We start from the raw sequence: 18,731 nt of genomic DNA, 5'->3' as shown, positions 1-18,731 counted from the left end.
TGTGGGCTTTGTTGCTTCTCTGCTAGATGGCCGCTTGTTTACCTTCAAACCTTTAAGACCCCAGATGCTATACCTTTTGATTGCTAGGCACCATCAACTTTCTTCACCACATTTGCTTATGTACCCATTTGTCCTCAGCGATCATATCATGGAGGTGATCACACAATGATATGACGTTTTTGTTCTTTGATGCCTGATAACTAATCCCGTGGCACCTCATGATCACACAGGATGGTGTGTTCTTCCATGTGTGCTTTGTTGCTTCTCTGCTAGATGGCCGCTTGCTTACTCTCAGGCTTTTAAGACCCCCAGATGCTATATCTTTTGATAGGTGGGCACTATCAGTTTTCTTCATCACATTCGCTTATTCACCCGCTTTGTCTTCAGCAGTTGCATCTGGAAGGTGAGCATCATAGAATGCCAATTTAATAGAAGAAAGTATTCTTGCATTGAAGAAGTACTTGAGTGGAGGCCCAATGTCCTTCTGCTACCTTAATACTAAACCTATAAATATAGGCACATAGATCTATTTCCCAATCCTCACATATAAATATATTTGCATATGTACATGTCTTTATCTAGACCTCTATAAATGCCCTTTGCCTCCCAGCTCTTTCCTCTATTTCCCTAAACTTTCCTCCGGTTCCACTATCATGCTCCGTCCCCACTTGGGTTTCAGCAATTCCTCTTAGTTACATTACCCTTGATCATGCCCTACCAGGCCTCTCACACCCAGCTCACCACCAATTTGGATCATTTGTCCCTGCGTTTGTTAACACCACTTCCTTTCCCTCCACCTCTCCCCCTCCCATGTCTCCCCGGAACTGTTGGTCCCATTGTTTTCTCCTCCAGATTATTCATCCAGCCTACCTTATTTAGAGAGACCTGTGGAGATAATAACATGCACAAAAACAAGACAGAGCAAAACCAAGCAACAATATACAACAAAACAACAACAGCAAACCACTGACAAAGAACAAAACAAAGCACAAGAAAGAAAGGCTTGTAGTTATCTCAAGAATCATGTGCTGGCCTTCAGGAGTGTTTTCCAGGCCAGTCTGTTGGGGCACCATGCCCTGGCCCAAAGTCCACCTTCAGCATTCCCTGGGGACCCTGCCAATCCATTCCCTTGCCGTTCTGATGCACTCCCCTGGTGCTTTGCCTTGGTGTGGCGGGATCAGATCGAGCACAATTCCCACACTGTGTCTCCGGTGCTGTCCCCTGCAGGGCCATGGGTCAGTGAAGGGCGTCATGTCTCATAGTGGGTCTGGCCATGTTGTCCTCTCTGTGTACTGGCTGCTCTGATTGAGGTCATCGTCCCCAAGGCTTGGTGGTCCAGGATGTGTTCCACTTTCTCCCACTCCCCCTTCATCTGCTCCCATGTACTCTGATCAAATATGTCCATCTCCCGGAGCTGCAGATTCAATGCCGTCATTTGAAATAAATTCTTCTGGAGGGAGGGGCAGGTGTCCACTTAGTATTTGGTACTGGGGCCAGCCCCCCAGACCTCTCCACTGGTTCCCTACTGCACACCAGATGTTGCATTCACACCTTGGGGCACTGGGTTGAAGTCTGGTCCCTCTTTCCCTGTGGAGATAAAAACAATATCCTCCCCTTGGGTGGGTTAACGCCCTGTGCCTCTGCTACCCATTTCTTCCTTATTTTCATCATTTTTTCCTTTTTGTTACTTCCTCCCCAGTTGCCTACCATGTGCATCCCTGAAATTGATCTGGTCCCTGCCATACTACACGGTCCTCAACTCACGAAGGTTTGTATACAGTAGCTTTTTCCCTATGCCCCTTTTTCAGTTTTTAAAATGCTTACCTCAGCGTACTCATGTTGTACTTGTCCTTTTGTGCCTGACTTATTTCACTTAGCATGATTTCCTCCAGTTATTCCTATGCAGCAATGTGCTTCATATGTTCACCACTTATTTTTAGCGATGCATAGTACTCCATTGCATGTATATACCACAGCTCTTTAATCCAATCATCAGTTGATGGAAACGGGTTGGTTCCAACTCCTTGCAATTGTGAACTGTGCCACAATGAATATTGGAGCACAGATGTCTGGCCTTGGTTTGTTTCTTGCCTCTTTTGGGTATATGCCCAGTAGGGGGATTGCTGGGTGATATGGTAACTCGATTTCCATCTGTTTTAGATATCGCCAGATCAATTTCCATGGTGGTCGTACACACTTACAAGTCCACCAGCAGTGGATGAGAGTTCCTATCTCTCCATAGCCACTCCAACACTTGTTTCTTTCTGATTTTTTGAATTGGGCTACCTTTGAGGGTGTTAAGTGGTAGCTTATTGTTGTTTTAATTTGCATTTCTCTTATGGCTAAAGATCTGGAACATTTTCTCATATGTTTGTGGGCCATTCTGATTTCTGTCCCTGTGAAACTTCTTTTCAAGTCCTTTGCCCAACTCTCAAGTGGGCAATTAGTTTTTATCTGTTTGAAAGCTAGTAGAGTATTGGAGATTTTAGTAATATGGCCTTTATCTGAGGTGTCATTGCTAATGATGTTTTCCCAGTCTGTGGACTCTCTTATTTCTGTCTTGGTGAATTCTCTCGATGTACACAGGTGTTTTCTCTTCAGTATATTGCATTTGTCAATTTGTGCCTCCTCTGTGTTTGTGCCCTTCCCTATTTCTGATAACCTATATATTCCCTGTGCCAAAGTTCTCAAGTTGGTCCCAATTCCCTCATTGATGGCCCGAATAGTTTGGGGTTTAACTTAAAGGTCTGTGATCCACCTTGAGTTTATTCTCGTGCATGGAGTGAGATAAAGGTCTTGCTTCATTTTTCTGCAGATAAATATCCATTTTTTTTCCAGCACCAGTTGTTAGAGAGGGCATTGGCTTCCCATTTGATATTTTTGGGGCCCTTATCAATGATCAGTTGTCTGTATGCTGATGATTTTATTTCTGGATTTTCAGTTTTTTCCCATTGGCCTGAGTATTTGTCATTGTACCAAATACCATATGGTTTTAACAACTGTGGCTGTATTGTATGTGCTAAAGTCAGGTAAAGCAAACCCTCCCACTATGTCCTTCTTCTTGAGGAGTTCTCTGCTAATTCTGGGTTTCTTCCCTCTCCATATGAAGTTGATAATCAGTTTTTCTATTTATTTGAAGAAAAATAACGGTAATTGTATTAGGATTGCGTTAAACTTATATAGTGTCTTTGGCAGAACTGACATCTTTACTATATAGAGTCTTACAATCCATGAGCATGGGTTATTCTTTCATTTGTTGAGGTCGCTCTTGGTTTCTTCTAATAGTGTTCTATAGTTTTCCCCGTATCGATCTTTTGTTTTTTTAGTCAGGTATATCCCTAGATATTTCCATTTTTTATTTTGCTATTGTGAAGAGTACCATCTTTTTGATCTCCTCTTCTGTGGTCTTATCCGATGTGTATAACAGTCTGATGGACTTCTGTTTGTTGATCTTGTATGCTGCCACTCTGCCAAACTCCTCTATTGCTACCAGTATTCCCCTTGTGGAAATTTTGAGATTTTCCATATATAAAATCATATCATCTGCAAATAATGATAGTTTCACCTCTTCTTTCCCCAGGCGAATACCTTTGATGTCTCATCTTTGCCTTATGCTGTTAGCTAAAACTCCCAGCACAATATTAAATAAGAGTGGGGACAAGGGCATCCTTGTCTGGTCCCCTTTTTCAGTGGGATTGTGTTAGTCTTTTCTCCATTGACTACCATGTTGGCTGTTGGTTTTTCATATATAGCTTGTATTGTCTTGAGGAACTTTCTTCCATTCCTATCTTCTCGAGTGTCTTAAACAGGAATTGGTGTTGGATGTTGTTGAATGCTTTTTCTGCATCTATCGATATTATCATGTGGTTCTTATAGCTTTTCATGTCAATATGACGAATAATACTAATGGTCTTTCATATGTTGAACCATCCCTGTGTCCCTGGTATGAATCCCACTTGGCTATGGTGAATTATTTGTTTTATATACTTTTCTATTCTGTTGACTAGTATTTTGTTTAGGATTTTTGCATCGATGTTCATTAGGGATATTGGTCTATAGTTCTCGATTCTTGTGGGATCATTTCCCAGTTTTGGTATCAGAGGTATACTAGGTTCATAGAAGGAATTTGAGAGTTTGCCATCTTTTCCTATGTTCTGGAAGAGTTTGTGTAGGATTGGTGTTAGTTCTTCCCTAAATGCTTGGTAGAATTCTCCAGTGTAGCCATCTGGTCCAGGGGATTTTTTGTTGGTAATCCCTTCAGAACCTTGTCTATTTCTTCTATTGCTATGGGTCTGTTGATCTTCTTGGCATTCACTGAGGATAGTCTAGGAAGGAATTGTTTTTCCAAGTATTTGTCCATGTCTTCCAAATTGTTGAATTCATTGGGGTACAATCCTATGTAGTATTATGTAACTATCCTTTTGATTTCATTAGGGTGTGTTGTAATGTCTCTTTTTTCATCCCTTATTCTTGCTAATGAAATTTGGTCCCTCCTTTCTTTGGTTAGGTTTGGCAGTGGTCTATCGATTCTGTTTATCCTTTCAAAGAACCAACTTTTAGCAGTATTAATTTTTCCATAGTTTTCTTATTTTCCCTCTCCTGAATCTCAGCCCTGATTTTTATAACTTGTTTTCTTTTGCTATTAGTAGGATTGCCCTGTTGACTATCAAACATGAGTCTCTTTTCCTTTCTCGGGTGTGCATGTATTGCTATGAAACTTCCTCTGATGATTGTCTTTGCTGTGTCTCATAAGTTTTGGTACATCTTGTGCTCATTCTTGTTGTTTTCTAGAAATTTCCTAATTTCATCTCTGATCTGTGCCAGTATGGACTCCTTTTACAGTAGAGAGTTATTCATCCTCCAATTGTTTACTCTTGTTTCCTTTGTCTTCCTTTTGTTGAGTTCCAGCCTTATGGCACAGTGGTCAGAGAGACAGGTCTGTATGATTTCAATGCGCTTAAATTTATGTAGATTTGCCTTATGCCCCAGCATGTGTTCTATCTTCGAATATGTGCAATGTGGGCTTGAAAAGAATGTGATTTTTTTTGTATTAGGATGAAAAGCTCTGTAAATATCTATCAGGTCAAATTGTCTAATTGTGGTGTTTATATCTCTACCCTCCTTGTTGAGTTTCTTTCCCTGTGATCTATCATTCTCAGAGAGTTGTGTATTGAAGTTACCCACTATAATTATTGAGGCTGTGATTACTGTCTTAATCTTTTGGAGTGTTTGGTTGATGTATTCAGCAGGTCTCTCATTCGGGGAATATATGTTTACAATGCTTAGTGGTTCTTTTTCTACCATTCCCTTGAGCATTATAAAGTATCCCTCGTTATATCTTTTTATAGTTTGCACTTTGAGGTCAATTTTATCTGAGATTAGGATTGCAACCCCTGCTTTTTTTGAATTGCTATTTGCTTAGTATGACTTTCTCCAACCTTTATTTTTGCCTGTAGTCTTTAGCTATGTCTCCTGTGGGCAGCAGATTGATGGGTTGTGTTTTCTTAGCCAGTCTGCTAGTATTTTAAGGCCTGAGTTTAGTCTCAGTATTTTAATGCCTGATTTCAGGCCATTGATATTCAGGGTTATTATCTCCATCTGCGGACTCTGTGATGTCATCTTACACCTTTTGTGTTGGGAGTTTTCCCACTTTTCTTTCTCATTAGTGTGTTGTGCATGTGTGTCTGTGTGTGTGTGTGTGTATCATTCTTGACTTCTTTCCATCCTTAAGCCAATGCTATCTTGGGGTTTGTTTTCTCTCTGTTGGCTTCTGGGCAAGGTTGTTCTGTGTGGTGGTCTCTTATTTATGCTTGGTGAGTGCTGTTCTTCTGCCCATACTGGGTCAGGAAGGATCTTTTGTAGGGCTGGGTTTCTTCTACCGTATTCTTTGAGTTTTTCCTTGTCTGGGAAGACTCTTACTTTTCCATCTATCTTGATCAATAATTTGGCTGGGTAGAGTATTCTTGTATTTGCATTGTTTTCCTTCACTTTTTGGAATATGTTACTCTACTCTTTCCTCTTCTTCATAGTTTCTGCTGATAGGTCTGAGCATATTCTTATTTTGGAACCTTTATATGTGATTGCTTGTTTTTTCCCTAGCTGCTCTCATGATTTTCTCCTTTTCTTCAAAGTTAGATAGTTTATTTTGTGTCTTGGTGACTTCTTCTTCAGATTCAGTCTAGTTGGTGTTCTTTCAGCCTCTTAAATGGTTGCCTGGTTTTCATTCATTAAGTTGGGGAAGTTGTCCTTCAAGTATTCTCTCACTATTGTTGCAGATGACTTCTTTGTTGTGTCTTCCTCCTGTAAGCCAATAATTCTAATGTTTTCCGCTTCATATCATCAGACATAGATTTTAGGTTTTCTTCAGCTTCTCTGATGATCTTATTAGATTTTTGTTCATGTTTGTTAAAGTCTGCTTGGCTGTCCTCCAAGTCACTGATGTGGTTCTCTGAATCCTCCAGTCGATTGTCAAGGTTCGTGTTTCTGCTACTGGTTTTTGTTATCTCCTCCCTAAGCTCCTATATTTCCCTTTGGTGTATGGCCATTATCTCCTCTATTATTTCATCCTTTTTCTGTATTATTTCCCTCATATCCTGTATGACTCCAAGCAGCATTCTGAAAATTTCTTTCTGTGGCAGCTCAATATCTGCTTCTTCTATGTATGTTGTTATGTTTGGGACATCTTCTGACATTGCCTTTTGTTTCTCCTTTTTTTTTGTTGAGGTCGTTGGGGCTTATGGCTGTTTGTGTTGCGTTGTTTTAGAGGAGCCAGGTGCCATTTTCCAGAGAGTTGAAGAGCACTGGCTCTCTCTGGGAGACTTGTAGGAATGCTTCTTGGAACTGCCTACAGCTAATTTTACTATGGGATTAACCTACCATTTTATCCTCCTGTGGCTTCCCTATCAGGTGAGTGCCCCAGAATCCTAGTGGGTTGCCTACTTTGGTGTTGCGGTGGTTGGGCAGAGGTTCCCGCCACAGATTGGAATGTTGATGGTGTTGGCCGAGCTGCCTTGTGCTCCCAGGTACACAGGCAGGAATTCCCCAGTGAGAAGTTGGGCAGAGTATCTCCTGGAGGGAAAGCAGGGCTTTCTCTAGCCTTGGTCAACTACACAGAGTGGAGCTCACCTAGCTGGGTGTGGTGCAGGCATAAATTCCCTAGGATAAGGGGAGTGGTCTGGAAGTCAGCAATGGTGTGTGAGAGAACAGGAAAGAGATAAAGAGGAGAAAAAAATATGACCCTTTAGACTTTGTGGAAACATAGGTAAACAAAAGCAACTATGTAGCTGAGTTCCATTCCCCGCCCAGGGAGCTGCAAAGGTTTAGTCCTGGCACAGAGGCAGCAGTGGCATGCCTCAGCTATGCAGAGAGAAAGCCACTGTGCAGCCCTCAAAGACCAAGACCGTGGGGGGACAGAGAGCAGAGATGTAAACACAAGCAACAATGTAGCTGAACCCTGATCCCTGCCCCTGGAGCTGCAAGTATCCTGTCTCTGCCCTGAGGCAGAGGGGGAAAACTGTGGCTGTGTTGAGACCAAGGCCCCCTACGGGCTCCAAATGGTCCTGGCACTGGCAGAGACAGTGGAAGGTCAAGTCCCAGTCGACTTCCACTGAGCTAAGCCCAAAGCCCCCCGCCCCTCAAAACCCCATGGGTCTGTGCCTACTTCATGATGTTCCTCCTGCATTCCAGCTGTGTTAAAGTTCCCTCTAAGCAACTCTCCTGGGCTGGACTCTGTGGCGTCCCTCTGGTATGTGTCACTCCGTTGCCATCTTCCCGGAAGTCGCTCCTGTGATCTTAAGCTCATCTTTCTTAGACAGATTGGCTTGTATTTCCCTTATTTCTCTCTCTCTTCTTTTTTTTATGCTTCTTTTCCATGCTTTTTAAAATGCTTCATTAAGTTTGATTGTGTGTTTGTTTTTGTCTCTGCTACCATCATCAGATTATTTTATGAAGATAGAGACCATGTAGTCTATGCCTGCTTCCCCGGAACCTATGATAAAGTATGGGCCTAATAGATACAAAGTGTGTTTAATGAAATAAAATCCATCTTCCAGAACAATAGTTTCCTGAAATGAAGAACCCTCTATGATGGTTTCTCTTTCTTTCATCTTGAAAACGAAATCTTATCATATACTTACAATTTTTCTTTCTTATTTTTTAGAAATAATATCTTTTATCATGTTCAAATTATTACTTGAGCAAAAAAACCTACAATTTTCTTTTCCCATGAAGAAGAGCAAACCTCTATCTTGTGCATTATTCGTTTTCAATTTTCTACAGCTCAAGTGAGTACAGTTGGGTGAGATTCATTTCACAAAACAACTGTTTATTCCAGTTTATTGCTTGATACTTGCTTAATACTTGATAAAGTATTAAGTTGCTATTTCATTTATTTTAAATAAGATAAAATTTAGATTAATAATAGTTCACATTAGGCCTATTTTATGGACATATTTTATCAATATTTGCTCACTTATCGATTATTCAACCAACATTTTGCATTTAAGCAGTAAAAATGCTCTACTATCTGACTATTGCACATTAAGGCTGTATGTTGTGCAGTGATAAACGTTGGTATGCTAGGCAAGTGCAATTCTGGCTGCGATGGTTGAGGCTGGATGACAATTTGGATGAGTCTGGATTCTCAGTGGTTTGGAAGTTATGCAAGCATGTAATTTGGCAGTTATGTATGGATGTGATTTAACAGTTATGGAATGATATAGTATCCCCTTTTCTGGTGACATTATGCAGTCATTCTTCACGTTCACATGTTAATCTTTGCACAAGGACCTGATCTTTGGAAACTAACTTTGTTGATAAGTGAGGAGATAGTGTAAGGTTTCTCTTTAGCCTAGAAGACATAAAACCTGATGACTTGTGTGGAACCCTCTCAGTGCTGGTGTGGGTTTCCACGTGGCTCCTCCTGCTCCAGGCTCCATCAGCAGTAGTTCCATGTGGCCTGTCAACAGGGATGTCTAGTAGAGAGTGTGTGTATCCTGCCTCCAGGGAGGAAGACAGGGGTTCCCAGAATCCTCAGGAGAAAGCCAAGCTCACACAAAGACTTCCTTGGCTGTGATCTGATTGACAGGCTAGACTCCACCCCTTTGCAAGTTGACAGATTATGTAATCACCACAATGACTTAAATTTGTGTAGAGGTATTTTCATAAAGCCTTAAGCAATACTCAGGAAAACTATGCTTGCAATTTATATGACTGCATGGTTGATTTATGTCATACGAGAAAGAAGAATCTTTTAAAAACTGTTAAAGGTCTCACAGAAAAAATATGAACATGGATTTTTTTCAAAATTATTTGTGTTAACTACTGTATTGTCTCTTGTTCCTGGATATGATAAATTAGCATTTTTTGTATATTTGTATAAAAATGATAAGGAATCTAGCTTGTGCAGGATAATCATTTCAAGGACTACTGAGATGAGTGAGAAAAATAAATCTATGAGTAGAGCTTCCCCCAGTTAAAGCTTCATTAAATAGACTATAAAAGAGAAGTCCATTCAGATTGAAGTTTTACTTGTAAACCTATAATACACAGATATACAAGTGCTTTCATGGGAACAGAGAAAGCCAGCATGCGACTAGACTTACTGCCCTCTTAAGTTGGAGAAGAATACCGTTTTCTCTTTAGAAAGTGCACTTCAAAGTCTCATGACCTCTGTCTGAAAAACCTGCTTTTATTTAAAGCCTCTCATAACTTGAAATGGTCCATTCATAGGATATAAACCACTTTTATGGGGTTGCTTCTTGATAAAGCAAATTCTTTGGGCCTTGGTCATATTTGTTTCCATCTTATGTACGGACCTCTGAGAATATGGCATACTTGGATATTTAGCTGTGCTCTGCAGAAGAATATATTTGACTGGGTCTCAGCTAGAAATGATTCCCAGAAATAGTTTATCCCATTTAATAATAAATTGTAAAGTATCTTCTTAAATGGGCAACATTTTGAAAACATATTTTGTCTCTTAAAAGAAATATCTGTAAGTTTTTTTCCAGTCTCCAACTTGACTTTCATTTTTAGAATAGGTTTGTTCAAAATTGCACAAGAAGTAGAGTTCCCATATACCCCTTTCCCCCTGCTCACTCATTGTTGTTGTGATCCGTGGATGTTCATTGAAAGTTTTGGAAGCAGATGACCAGATCTTCCCAGTCCACCTTAGTCTAGAAGCTCCCTGGAACCTGTTCAGGATCATAACAACACACATGCATCACTGAGAGATGTGGGCTGGCTGTGTATGTGATGCATTGATTGGGGACTGAAACTGGGTTTCCCACACGGAAGGTGAGGATTTTACCAATGAATCACCACTGGCCCCATTTACGGAAGGTAAATATTTAGGATATCTAAGCACATTTTCTATTAGTTGATGAGCCCTTTCTAGAGTATACTTTTTTTTTTTTTGGCAAGCTGTACAATCCCATCTAATCCTTGAACTTGACAGCCTTTTACAGAGTATCAGCAGCGGTTTCACACTGATCTTAAACAGATGTTCATGAGCTGTGATGAGCGGCATCTAGAAAAGCACAAAACTCTGAAAACAGAGGCATCATGCCCAAGGGAGGCCTGATGGGAAGCTTCAAGCAATGGGAGAGGGTAGCTAGCTCTTTGAGGACTTCCTACCTCTCAGACTATTTCTCACAAGCTGTGTTTTTAATTATAGATGAATTTATTTGGGTTCTGTAAATCAACAATATCACATTTTCCTCAGTGAAATACAACTAGCCCATCTAGATCTTATGGATTTTGATGAAAGGAAAAATAGAGAAGTGGGATCGCAAGGTGCTAAAGAAAACCTACCCATTTACTCAACAAACACCTATTTTGGAAGGTTCAATGATGTGTCGATCCTAATGAGGTTAAGTAATTATTTTTTAATTCAAGTAATTAAGGAAAGAAGACTAGAAAGATGAGAGAAAGTGATTTGAAAAAAAACATTGCTTAAATGAAGTGTGCAAGGAGTGTTGTTACTGACAGGATGTATTAAGAGCTACCAGTCACTAGTTGATATCAAGTCAATTTCAACACCTAGGGACCCCAGAAGGGCTATCGAGTAGAATAGTGCTCCCTACCATTTTCAGTGGTTGATTTTCTGCAAGGGCATCTCTAGGCCTCTTTTCTGAGGTACCTCTTCGCCAATTTGACCATCAGCTTCTTGGTTAGCAGCTCAGTGTGCAACAGTTTGCACGACTCAGGGCCTCTAGTAATAACAGTGAGGGCAGCGCTTTCTAACATTATTAGAAATCCCGTTATCTCATGTAGACAAAACGAAAACAATTTCTAGTACATTTGTGCTCTAATCTCAGACAACCCTTGCCTACATCTGGAGGAGTCAATACACTCTGCCTTGGTAAGGGGTGAGGGGCTCACTGCCTGGTGGGCAGGATTTGATCCAGGGTATGACCCCAGGAGTGGTGGCTGGGTCAGGGAGCTGACAGGCATGGCACTGGGAGGACCGTGCAAAGTTAGGGTAGAGGTTGTGTCGGAGAAAGGAAGAGAGCCCAACTGGGAGCTAAGAGGGTTGCAGACAATAGGGGGAAAGAGTCGGTACTGGACAGTATGCGTAGTGGATAGCATGAGTATAGAAGGTTTAGGAGAAGAACAGGGCAGCAAAAATAATAAGGACATGTACCCTACCTCCAGACCTAATGCTATCAAGGACGTAGAAGAGATAATAGCCTTTATCAAAGATGCCAAGGTGGTGTAGTGGTGATGCATGGTTTGAAATGGACCACTGCTCCATGGGAGAAAGACTAGGTTCTCTATTCCTGTAAACAGTTACAGTTTTGGAAACCCACAGGGGTTGGTGCTATGAGTCAGCATTGAGTCAGTGGCAGTGAGTTTGGTTTTAATAGATATGCCACCAAGTGTGGGATCTGTCCCCACAACCAAATGGGTCCTGAGGAGCGGTGGTGCCATTAGGGGAAATAAAGAGACAGAAAGAGTGGGGCAGGACCTCACCTTTCCTGATGTCAGGAACAAACGAAAGAGAGTGAATGCAATTTCCAGTGAGTTTATATAGTCATAGGACTTGCAAGCCGCCATTAGGCACATATGTAAGTGGGGACAGTGGCTTAACCCTTTGATGTCCCTAAGCACACTGGGAGAGTAACCCATGGACAGTATTGGAGGCAGGTATCAGAAGTGGGTTGACTGCCCTTTGATTGGGGGCAGGGCGGCGATAGAACTTGTTTGCTCTCAGAGATAGGGGATGATTTTAGTCTGGAGAATATGTACTGGGAGTCATCCCTGTCTGACAGTAGCAAAGGCCTTCCTCCATGAGAGTTGGCCTTCCCGACCTTGTGATTACTATTAGCCTAGAGAAGTAGGCCACACATTCTCTTCCAGGCCCTCAGTTTCCTACAATCAAGGAGCTCTGGTGACAATGTAGGCTAAGCATTGGAATTCTAATTGCAAAGTCAGTTGTTCAAACCCACCAGCTGCTCCAGGGTTGAAAGCTGAAGTTATCGGTTCCCATAAAGATTTATAGCCTCAGGAATCTTCTATAGATAGGGTCACTATGAGTTGGAATGAACTCTGTAGCCCTGTTTTGTGTTTGTTTGTTTTGGTAGAGCGAAAACTGGGTCCTCAAGGCTACAAATAGGAAAGAGGAGATTGAGAGGAGGTAGATTTGTAGGACTTTGCTGGGCAGGGGGCAGGGATAACACATCTCATGGTTTACTGGTATATTCTGTTTCTTTACAGATCTTAAATATTTATAGGACTTGGAATATCTGACATGTGGCTGTGAAAGGGCCTTTCCTCTCCTTTCACACTGTCTCATTCAACATTGTCTCCTCTTAGGATTCCTTGGAAGTGAAATGTCCCACCATCCCTATGGCAGTGCCCTCTATGAATATGTTGATATCTGTGCCCTTCTGCAGATTCCTTGAGGGTAAAAGTTGTTAACATCTCTGATAACCAAAAGGTTTAAGTCCACTCAGAGGTGCCTTGGAAGAAACGGTTAGTGATCTATATCTGAAAACGTAGCCATTGAAAAGCTGATGGAGCACCGTGTTATTATGCACAGGCGGGGTTACCATGACTTAGAGTCAACTCAGTGGCAAACATCTCCCCTACCCTTCCTTTCTGTACTTCTCATGGGGTTAAAACAATGCCATTTTACCTTTCGATCTGAATTACACTGGACTTCACAAAAAATGGTGGTCGTGTTCCTCTTAATTCTGAAATGTGCTTTTTCTCTGGAGCCTTTGTTTCTTCGTGTCTCATGAGCCTCATCTTCCTCCATCTTTGATTATAACCTGGAACAAATCCTCCCAAATGACTCCTGTCCATCAGGTCATAGCTCCACATCTCTCACAGAAGGAGAGAAGACGGAGCATTTGACACCCCAGTCCATCACTTCTGGCCGCACACAGTGGTTTGGGATTAGAGCACAAGCGTGCTCTACAATGTTATCTTCTTCACTCCAGCCAACTCCCTTTTTATTTTTCGAGGTGGTTTGCTGGTCCAGACTAGATAACAACATCCGGTCCTCCTTAGTGCTTGTATCTCTGTATCCAGGCCATGATCCCCTTTCTTTTTCACAGCAAACACCAAGGCCTTGGAATAAGTAAAATGATAGAGATGGAGAACTCTTTGGCCTGAAGGCCAGTTCATCAAAGATGCCGTATGTGCTTGGACACTAGCAGTTGATTTGCCCGGGGACTATGGTTTGAAACATTGTCCTCCATGTCTTCGATTTGAGTCTGATTTCTCTAGAGCAACAAAATCAATTATAAACTTTTCATTAGGTCTGAATTCTACTTTTTCATAAATTTCTTTTCTTCACAGAAATGATTCAACAACTTAACAATTGTGAGGGCTGCCTAATCCAAGACTGTGAGTCAGGTGCATTGTGGGTGCTGGCAAATCCCAAACCTGCAGGTCAGGGGGCAGACCTGTCCCCAGACCCAGTTGTCTGTCAGTGAACAGTCTTTGGGGAGATTGGGGGATGCGGGAGGGAAGAATGGGATGATAGAGGGAACTTGAATTACAAAGAGTGCAGAGAGGAAGAGGATTTGCCAGAACTTTCATGTATATGCCCCAGCAGACCATTCCCAAAGGAAAGTTTCTTTGCAACTCATTGACAGCCCACATCAGATCACATCATGGAAAGTGATTACATTTGAGTACATTGTGGAAAAGCACCCAGTCCAGAATCTGCCAAATCACTGATAACAGAGCCTAGCCAAGTTGACCTATGACATTAACCGTCAAACCGTTTCTAATGTTCAGGTCTCAGTAAAAAATGAGGGCGATGTAAGAGATGAAAATAATAATCTATAACTTATCAAGGGTTCATGAGGGAGGACGAAAACAATGAGGAGCTGATACCAAGGGCTCAAGTAGAAAGAAAATGCTTTGAGAATGACGATGGCAACATATGTACTCGACACAATGTATGAATGTATGAATTGTGATAAGAGATGTAAGAGTCCCCAATAAAGGTCAATAAAAACAAACAAAAATCACCCCTTCTCAAAAAGGCTGTTTCTGATCATTTTATGCAAAGACTTCCACCTCCCTTGAGTAGTCCATCTTTATTGCACCCACTTGTTCCATGATGACAATGACTATTTAGAATTACTTTGTATTTTCATTTTAGAGTTTCATGACTCTCACCCCCTTTAGAATAGCTACGCGTCTCTATCCACCAGTGGCCAGAACAATGCCTGATGCATGGATTATACTTAGCAAATGTCTGTTCAATAAATACATTAATGAGTTAATGCATCTGAAAGCAGTGAGCTGCAATGGCATTATATCTGGTTTTATAATTCAATTTTTTAAATTAAAAACTTGTCTTCTTTAGTCTAACTTATTGTGAGCTTGTTTTAATTTTGTTGAAAGCTCAGAGCTACTGGATACTGCTATGTTGCATTTAAAACTTGGTCTTGATGGAGTACAAATATGCTGTGGCGGAATTGATCTGATTTATTAAGCTTACTGCTATTGAGTTGATTTCAACTCATAATGATCCCATAGGAGAGGGTAAAACTATCCTACAAAATTTCTGAAGCGATAACATTTTATAGAAGCAGACTGTCCCAATATTATCACATGGAATTGAGCAACTGGTGAGTTTGAAATGCCAACCTTTAGCTAAGCAGCCTGATGGCTTAACTCACTGAAATGCTATGACTCCTTGATTCCCTAATCAAATCCATTGCCACTGAGTCATTTCTAATTCATAGAAACCCTATATAGGGTTTCTGAGACCATGAATCTGAGACAGGAAGAGAGAGCCTCATCTTTGTCCTGTGGGGTGGCTGATGGGTTTGAATTGATGATCTTACCATTAGTAGTCCAATAACAATCCATGGTGTCACCAGGTCTCTATGATTTATTAATTATACCATCCTTTTCATTCCCCTTTTCAATATATCTTTTTGTTGTCTTCTGAATTCAAACAATAGGGCCAAGGGCATCTGGAAATATTTTCTAGGTCTCCGTTCCTGATGTCCCAGTGCCAAGAATGCAAACTAACTTACGTGCTGCAAAAATGATTTCATCACACCTTCATTAGCCACTGCCCTTTTTCTGGAAGCATCTGAGGTTAAAATAGGGCTTGAGCTGCAGTATGATTGCTGATGTCTCAGTTGGGGGCCTGGAGCTTACCATTGCCACCTCCTTTAAATCACTGCCTCAGCTGGCGAGGGATGGCCCTTGGACTCTTGTGTTTTGACCCCAGTTGAGAATCTCTTGGAAAAGGCCTTGTCTTTACATGACTTGCTTCTAGATATGACCTCTATCCTTTATTGTGTCCTGATTTCTCAAACCAGATTGCATTAACAACGAGGCTGTCCAAGACTAGGCTTGAATTTACTCTCTGTTTTTTAGTTTAAATTACTTGTTTCCTTCTATGTGAAGCCAATTTCTCTGAGAATTAGAATTTTTCAATTTTGCCCATTTGGGTCTAGCTGGGGCCTTCATTCAAATCTTCATCTATGAGTTCACAGGACATTTTCTTGCTTATGAAGTATACCGGCTGCAATTTCATCTAGCCACCTCCCATAGACACAGATTTTCATAAAAATCAAATGAAAAAATGAACCTTAGTGTGATTTTTAAAAAAGAATTTATACACCGTTCATTTAAAAAATGAACTTAATAGAATGTTAAATTTCTTTCAGATATCCAAATAATTGGAGTAAAATCTTAATATCATGCAGGAATTCATCATAAAGCATATCAAGCATCAAATTAAATCCCTGTAGTGACATAATTAAACGATGGTCATTCCATCTGTCTTCTGACAGCAACATGAAAATGGCCTACTTCTTTTCAGTGGAAAATGGAATAATTTATTTTAGTCATTTACAGGGTAGGCAGTTTTTAATCTTCACAGATCAGTATTAAACATTAACTAATTGTTAAAATTACTAATGCTACTCTAGAACACTGCATTCTAAATAAAGAGAGCAGAAAATCCAGTCACATAGCAAATCATAGCCCTACTCTATGAAAAAATTAGTTCTTATGATATAGCCCTACTCCAGACGTGTCTTCACAAAGAGATCAATGAAGATATGAGTGCTATAACAAAGTGTGGTGAGCAAATCTGATGGTGCTCAGCTTCCAGAAAAGATAGCATCTGGAGTCTCCTAGGCTTATCTTAAAAGAAGTATCCATCTATGTAAGGTGTGTGGTAAATCCACATGAAAGAAGCACCCCAGACTTGTGATGCAAGGCTGGTAATCAATACAATCCAAGATTAGAGGCTGTATTGGAGTTTAATTCTGAGCACGGGTTTGCAGAGGTTATGGATGACATTGAATGCCCAAAATCCATTTGCACAGTCCCCATGTGGCCTTGGCTTCCAGTGAATTCCCTCTGATCATTGACCAGGGATGTGAATAAGCTTGCTATCAAGCAGAGTGCATAGGAAAGTGGATTAATACAGAGAGAGTTAGATTAAAATTGAGCACTGTATCATTCTTTCTCTTTTTGACTCAGTTTAAATTTGTCTTAGTTTTTAATAGATTCTGATTTCTTCTCAATTGAGGTTTCTATCTATTTTATTTTGTTATTTTAGCTTTTGATTTTTGTATGTTTCTCTGTATATGAAATATAGGATAGGTGGATATATAAAGACAGTAACTGGATCAATAGTTTCTCAGGGTTATGAAAGGGTAGGTTGGGGAAAACGAGGAGCTAATATTGAGTGTGAGAGAGAGGAAAATGCTCTCGAATTGCTTGTGGCAATGCCAACACAATTCTCTTTACTATGATAAAAGTGTTGAACTGTATGATATGCAAATTATATATCAATAAAACTGTTATAAAAAGGAAACTCAGAGCCAGACTGAAATTAAAGTAGCAAGAATTATTTTTAACAGTTTTATTAGCACTTAATGCACACATCATACAATTAAATACTTCTATAATATCAAGATGAGTTGTACAATCTTGACCACAATTAATTCTAAAACATTGTTATTCATGTAATTTTTTCCTATTTAGGCAAAAATATACACAATGAAACATTCTACAATTCAACAATTTCAAAGTTGCAAGAATTGGAATGTGCTGAGTAAAGAAAAGTAAAGCATTCTATTTATAGAAGCACCATTTGGAGAGAGACCAAGAAGGGAAATCCTTATGATTTCAGCCAAGGGGCACTCTTGTTTCTGGCACTGTATGCCAAGAGAATATTGTTTGGTGGCTATTTCACAAAGACGAATATAATTGTTGAGACTGATTAAAATTCATTTGCCCTATTGAATCATTGCTGAGCAAATAATCAGAGACGCTGGATTGTATAAAGAAGAACGTGGCCTCAGGTTTGGAGGAAGATTTAGGAACAACCTGCGATATGCAAATTGCATGACCTTGCTTGCTGAAACCAAGGAAGACTTGAAGCACTTGCTGTTGAAGATCAAGGATTGCAGCCTTCAGTATAGATTATAACTCAGTCAGTGTAAGGAAACCCAGTATCCTCACAGCTGGACCAATGGTTAACATCATGATAAATGGAGAAAAGATTGAAGTAATAAAAAATTGCTTGCATTCATGATCAGTGCTTATGGAAGCAACAATCAAGAGATGAAAAGATCAGTTGCATTGGGTAAATCTGTTGCACAGGCCCTCTTTAGAGTACTGAAAGCAAGTATGTTACTGTGAGGACTCTTGTGTGTCTGACCCAAGCCATGGTCCTGTCAATTGCCTCATATGCATGGAAAAATTAGACATTGACTAAGAAAGACTGTAGAAGACTAGATACATTTGCATTGCGGTGCTGGCGAAGAATATTGAAAGTACCATGGAGGCTTAAAAGGATAAACAGATCTGTTTTGGAAGAAGTATGGCCCACATGCTCCTTAGAGTAAAGGATGCCGAGATGTCATATCACATACTTTGAACATGTCAGGAGAGACCAGTCCCTGGAGAAGGACATCATCATCTTTGGTGAAGCAGAGGGACAGCAAAGAACAGGAAGGGCCTCAAGGAGATGGATTTACACAGTGGCGGAAAAAACGGGCTCCAGCACAGGAATACTTGTGAGGAAGGTGCAGGACCATGCAGTGTTTCGTTCTGTTGTGCATATGGGCACTATGGCTCAGAACCAGCTTGATTGCACATAACATCATCTCACATTTTCAAATATAAAGAAACACTATTTGGTGAAGTCCGTTTAAGTTAGGATAGTTTTTAAATCAATCAGTTATCTTAAGATTTATAAAATGATATACACCCTCTCTTCAATTATCAACATG

The sequence above is a fragment of the Tenrec ecaudatus genome, chromosome 2 (genome assembly GCF_050624435.1).
Source record: "Tenrec ecaudatus isolate mTenEca1 chromosome 2, mTenEca1.hap1, whole genome shotgun sequence".
Lineage (NCBI taxonomy): Eukaryota > Metazoa > Chordata > Mammalia > Afrosoricida > Tenrecidae > Tenrec > Tenrec ecaudatus.
This window is presented reverse-complemented; position numbering follows the sequence as displayed.